Below are 7,146 nucleotides of genomic sequence, written 5' to 3' on the forward strand. Positions count from 1 at the left end.
CAATAATGCAATATGGAATGTGAATATGTCATTCTCTACCATCTACAAACTCATCTCAAGATATCAAATAATCATAATCATGCATGAACTTCTCTTTGACATTTCATCAAACAATTTGTATACACACGCAAACTCTCAATTGGCTACACTTCTACATCTCTCTTAAGCCACCAAAATTTGGAACAACACTCACTAAAATCAACGTCAAACCTGGCCAGGATTTACACTTCATAAATTATACTCCAATTCTTCCATAATTCATCCAAACTCTCATCAAACATCAAATACACAAACACTACTTCTCATGGATGAATTCTAACCATCATTCAACATCAATTCCGTCAACAATTCTTTACATATAAGCACATACATACATAAAAGAAGTTCTCTACACAATATTACTCCAATCATGACTAGGGTTGGATTTACTTACCTTAGATGTGAGCAATCCAACACTTTAGTAGTCTTCCTTGACACAACTCCCTTTCTCTTAAACCCTATGAACACAAATAATAAGAATTCAACACTTTAAAAATTAAATCTCACATCTTAGTGCAAGGATCTTACCTAGGGATGCTTGGGATTGAAATTCCACTAAAAATAAACCAAGATCTATGAACTTTCCTTGAAAAGTGATTGAAGAAATTTGAGAGAACTTGGGTGGAAAGTGGCGTGAATGGAAGGGGAAGAATGGCTAGGGTTTCACTCTTGAACTCTTAATATAACAAAATATTACTTATTAGCTTTCCATTTTACCCTTGCACTTTCTATGAAATTCCATCTATATCCCTTAATCAATTACCAAAATGCCCTTATTTTTATTAACTTCTCCATGTTATTCTACTTCTTTTCACTCCCCACTTTTTCAACTAATTATGAGTGAAAAAACCATTTTACCCTTAATGAAATTTTAAGGAAATTTTCTTCACACTTGTTCAAGATAACTTTAGCAAATTCAATTAAAGGTATTAGGGCATAAATAAAGCTACATACCTTGATGTGGGCGTTACAGTTCTCCCCACCTTATAAGAATTTCGTCCTTGAAATTCAAGCGAACAACTCAAGATGGCGGTTCCGCATATCTTGCTCTACCTCTCATGTTGCTTCTTCTACTTTATGATTCCTCCATAGGACTTTTACAAGTGGAATACTTTTATTTTGGAGCTCTTTAATCTTTCTGTCTAAGATTTGTACTGGTTGTTCCTCATAAATGAGATTCTCTTCTAAGTCCACTTCTTCTACTTTTAGTATATGGGAGGGATCACTGACATGTCTTTGAAGCATCAAAACATGGAACACATTGTGCACCCTGTCCATATTAGGTGGTAGTGCCAACTTATAAGCTACCTTTCCAACTCGTTGCAACACTTCAAAGGGGCCAATGTATCTAGGTGCTAACTTTCCTTTACCGCCAAAACATATTACCCGCTTATAGGGGGAAACTTTAATAAACACTTTATCACCCACTTCAAATTCCACATCTTTTCTCTTTAAATCTGCATAGCTCTTTTGTCTATCTTGAGCTTGCTTCATTCTACGTCGGATCAGCTGGATATCTTCTATCATTTTCTGAGTTATCTCTGGCCCAAGAGCTGCATGTAACTCATCTTTCTCTCTTACCTCATCCCAATGCAATGGAGATTTACATCGCCTACCATACAAGGCTTCATAAGGAGCCACCTTAATTGTAGACTGATAACTGTTATTATAGGCAAACTCCACCAATGGTAACATCTCATGCCAAGTCATTCTATACTCCATACAGGACGCTCTCAACATATCCTCAAGAATCTGATTTGTTCTCTTAGTCTGGCCATCTGTCTGAGGATGATATGCTGTACTAAATGCTAATCTGGCACCTAAGTTTCTCTGTAGACTAGTCCAGAAAGCTGAAACAAATCTGGAATCTCTATCCGACACTATGGTCTGGGGCACACCATGGAGTCTAACTATCTCCTTGACATAAATCTAGGCCAACTAATCTGAGGTAGTACTATCTTTTACTGGAAGAAAATGGGCAGATTTAGTTAATCTGTCTACTATCACCCATATCGCATTATACCCTTTTTGAACTCTTGGAAGGCCTGTAATAAAATCCATTGATATAATTCACATTTCCATTCAGGAATGCTGAGTGGCTGAAGCAAACTTGATGGTCTTTGGTGTTTTGCTTTCACATGTTGACAAACCAAACACTTAGTCTCATAATCTCTAATATCTCTCTTCATACCTGGCCACCAATAACTTTTCTTTAAATCTTGATACATCTTGGTTTCTCCAGGATGAACAGTATATAGTGTATCATGAGCCTCCGCAAGAATCTTTTTCTTCAACTCAGCATCTTGGGGAATACATATACGATTCTGGAAACGGATGACACCATCTAACAGGTGAAATTCTGATGTCTTGCCCTCAATCACTTGTTGACTTATTTTCTGACACCACTCATCAACAACTTGTTTTTCTTTAATCTCTTCCAACAAAGTAGGCTGAATTTCCAACCTAGCAAGCTTTCCCGGTATCACTTCTATTTAGTCCTTAATCAACTCTCCTAATAACTCTTTCTGTCTTGTGAGTTGGGACAAGTAGGCCTCTCTACTTAAGGCATCAGCTACTACATTGGCTTTTCCAGGTTGATACTTAATTTCACAATCACAATCCTTTACCAGCTCTAACCATCTCCTCTGCCTCATAATTTAGCTCTCTTTGAGTGAAGAAGCACTTCAAACTTTTATGATTCGTATAAATGTTACTCTTTGCTCCATACAAATAATGCCTCCATATTTTCAGTGCAAAAACTATAGCAGCCAACTCTAGATCATGTGTAGGGTATCTCATCTCATACTCTTTTAACTGTCGAGAAACATAGGCTATTACCCTACCCAACTGCATCAATATACTACACCAAGTCCTTGAAATGAGGCATCTGTATAAATATCATAATCTACACCCTCCTGTGGTAACACAAGAATAGGAGCTATGGTTAATCTTCTTTTTAACTCTTGAAAACTTTCTTCATAGGCATCCGACCATATGAAAAGAGTTCTCTGTTTGGTGAGAGCTGTAAATGACTTAGCCAACTGAGCAAACCCTATTACAAACCGCCTATAGTAGCCTGTTAGCCCTAAGAAACTTCTAACTTCCTTTACTGTCTTCGGCTTTTGCCATTCCAAAATTGCCTTTACCTTACTAGGATCCACTGATATACCCTCCTTTGAGATGGTATGGCCCAGGAAGATAACTTGATCTAGCCAAAACTCACACTTAGAAAATTTGGCAAACAGCTTCTTATCTCTCAATCGTTGTAGCACAAATCTTAGGTGTTCTTCATGCTCCTCTTTAGTCTTAGAATAAACCAGGATATCATCAATAAACACCACTATGAATCGATCAAGACAATCATGAAACATGATATGAGTGTAATTTATATATTTTTATTCCTTCCATATTATATTTTTTGTTATGTTTTATGCCTAGTTGAGTTTATTAGAGTTTATTTTGTAAGTTTGGCTTATTTGGATAGACTTTTTGAAATAAGTGAGAAAAGATTAGGAAATTCCAGATTTTTTTTTATTCTGACCAGTGCTGCGTTTTTCAGGTTTTTAAATGAGTCATATTTCTTGATTGTAAAAGTGTTCTTCAGAAAAAGTAAAGTAGACAAATTAATCTTTCCAGGAAGGTATTATAGGTGAGAATCCGAGTTTGTTTGGGTCCTCATTAGTTGTTGCAAAACCGAACCTGGAATCCTACTTGCAGAAGGATTCCTGGCTGAGTGTTGAGTCTTCAAATGGGCCTAATTGGAGATTCAGATATCAAAAATAGATGATTCAAAAGCCCAGATTCATCTAAACATCCGGGACTAAAATTTTTATGGAGTGACTGAGCTCAGAAAAGTTCTTTTACATTGCGAGAATCCTGGTGCAAGCTGGAGAAGAATTATGTTTTCCATATCTGATAAGATTTTGACAATTTTGGAAGTCTATCTTTTAGGAAAGATCTAGGAAAGTAATTTCTGTGATTCTTGGGGCAGAATTAAGGAAAACACATGTTATTTATTTATGAGTTGTTAGGTTAAAGAGGAGGGAGGCAGAACAGCAGTTCAGGTTTTGTTTTTAGTTTTTTTTACTTTCTACGTCAATATGTGCAGCTGATCTTTCTTCTTCAGTTCAAGAGGATTTTGAAGCCTGAATTCATGTAATTGGTGTAACTTAACTTCAGTAACATTGTTCTCAATCTCATTCTTATTGGAATTGTTTATGTTATTTTGTTTTAATTGTTTATGAATTTTGTTTGGGTGATTTAGTAATGGCCTGCTAAACTGTTTAATCGGAATTTTATCTGTTAGAATTAAGAATTGTGATACGTAATTGTCCTCTTTCTATTCAATGAGTAACACATGATGATAGATGATTACGGACAAGTTTTCAGTCTGTCACCTTGAATAACATAACCTAAGTTGAATAATCCAATCTTCCGTGATTGTTGCTTGGATTGATCTATTTTCCTAACTCTTAAGGCTACCATTGAATTAAACTTAGAGAGCTTATTCTAGGTTGTTCAAGGGTTAGGATCTTGTTGAAGAGCTTATTTCAGTAGTGATAATTAAGGGAAAATTCGGGTAACATAGCTTGTTGTTTCCTAGGGTCAATAATTCCATAATAACGAGATAGAATGATGTTATGGTTAGTTCGTGTCCAATGCATGTTTAGGTGGATCTTGAATCGAGAACTGGGTGTTTTTAATATGATATTTTCTACCATTAGAGCTTTATTTGTTTCACTTTAGATTGCATTGATTACAACCCCTTTAATTATTCTGTTGTCGTGTTTGCTGTTTAGGATTTTATTTTATTTTCCTGTTGTCTTTGTTGCGGTTATTGGCATAGAATATAGGATTTAATCGAATCATTCCCTGTGGGATCGACCTTTGCTCACCCTATATACAATTTAGTAGTTAGGTTAGTAAGATTAATTAATTTGGTGCATTCGGCACGCTACCAAAACACCGGGTTCATTAAGTCCATAAAGACTGTTAGGGCATTGGTTAACCCAAAAGGCATTACCACAAACTCATAATGCCCATATCTGGTTCGGAAAGCAGTCTTAGTAATATCTTGCTTTGCAACCCTTACTTGGTGATAACCCGACCTCAAATCAATCTTTGAAAACACGGCTGCTCCTTTCAGTTGATCAAACAAATCATCCTTGTGAGGTAACGGGTACTTATTCTTCACTGTCACTTTATTTAACTCTCTATAATCTATACACATCTTTAGAGATCCATCTTTCTTCTTCACAAATAAAATTGGAGCACCCCAAGGAGAATGGCTAGGTCGAATAAAACTCTTGTCTAAGAGTTCCTGAAGCTGCTTTTTCAATTCCTGAAGCTCAGCTGGGGCCATCCAATAAGGGGCTTTAGAAATGGGTGTTGTCCCTGGTGCCAATTCTATGCTAAATTCCACTTCTCTTTCAAGAGGTAAACCTGGAAAATCTTCTGAAAATACATCTAGAAACTCCTAGACTACTGGCACATTTTGAATCTCTGGTTGTGGGACATCACTACTGTGCACTACATGAGCAATATACCCAGAGCACCCTTTTCTTAGCATTTTTCTAGCCTTTTCACTGCTAATCAACATACTAAGCTGGTGGCCCTTACCAAAATTAAACTTATCACCATCATCAAGATTAAATCTTGCTTTCTTCTTTCGACAATCAATCCCTACTCCAAATCTCCCCAGGAAATCCATGCCCAAGATAACATCAAAATCGGGCATATCATGTTATAGTAGATGCCCTAGAGCTAATCAATTATTGTAGAATTGACTCTTTGTAACAATGTTCATTGATCAATAAAAGGCATTTTATTCTATATCGCGTAAATCATCATTGTATGTATTGATATATGTCCTTAGAATGGTAGAACCGTGACAAGGGTATTAAGTGTTTCAAATCTTGATAGTGAGAACCCTATGGGCACATAAGGTGGCCATTCTAGAAACGTCTGTAGCCCTAGTATCATTCTGAAGTAAGGGCATAGATAATACGGTAAGGCTATCATATTGTTGAATGACTCTGTCGAAAGGCAGTGACTGATCTCACTTGTCAAGGTTGTTTGGTGACAACCTGGTGCAACACATGGGTGCTTGCTGTAGGCAATTTCACTAGACTGACCCACCAGAAGATTCCATATGGATGGTAACCCCAGTGTCTATGGGACAAATCCTCTAACGAATGGTGGTGCATGTGATCCTTAGACTTGAGATCACCGGAGTGCCTTGTGCACCGATTGGTATAGTTTGACACTAGCCTAATGCAGTTCTATTCAGAGCTGTCAATACAGTAATGATTGGCTGCATCAAGGAGTGTATCAAGACTATGGTGGATTGACAGAGGATTCATCACTCTCGGGTACAGGAGAAGTTATATCACGGTAACATTTAGCAAATGGCAATGACACTAAAACTATGGCCACAGTGGGATTGAGTTGTAGCTCGGTCTAGTTTATAATTCAGGTCATTGGTCCAGTAACTGAATACATAATATCGAGAGTAACTGAGGTTGACAGTATTTCTATGCCTCGGTCTTGTCGAGATAACCTATGATGAAAGGATTGGATTGTATAGTAACCATATTGTTGACAGGTAGCTGCTTCGCTGAATCCGAATCTATCAGGTGGCCATGATGCCTTACTAGGGGCCAATCTTGGTCTGTATGTAGTGAGACGATTAATTGGTGTTAATCGCGATACTACACACTGCTGGTATGATAAGGAGCCTACGGGTCACACACATAGAAGATAATTTAGGAACCTGTTTAAAAGAATGGCGTTTTCGTCATCTTAGGCTAAAAGGGTATTTTGGTAATTTCACAGTGCAATTAAATTTGCTGAGGTCATAGCATTTATTTAATTTGTTAATAAAATTAAATAAGTGAAATTATATTTAAATATGTGTTCGCATTTATTTAAATGAATTATTGTTATTGTTAAATGTTAATATATGAAATATATATTAATTGAGTTTAATTGAAAAAACAATCATGATAAAATATATAATTGGGGCTATTTGGACATAGGGGCTGTTTGGGTTGGTGCCCAAGCCTATTCCATGATGGAATAGGGCAAAGTGTGCACTATATAAGTGCA

This window comes from Pistacia vera, unplaced genomic scaffold, assembly GCF_008641045.1.
Source record: "Pistacia vera cultivar Batoury unplaced genomic scaffold, PisVer_v2 Contig849, whole genome shotgun sequence".
Taxonomy (NCBI): domain Eukaryota; kingdom Viridiplantae; phylum Streptophyta; class Magnoliopsida; order Sapindales; family Anacardiaceae; genus Pistacia; species Pistacia vera.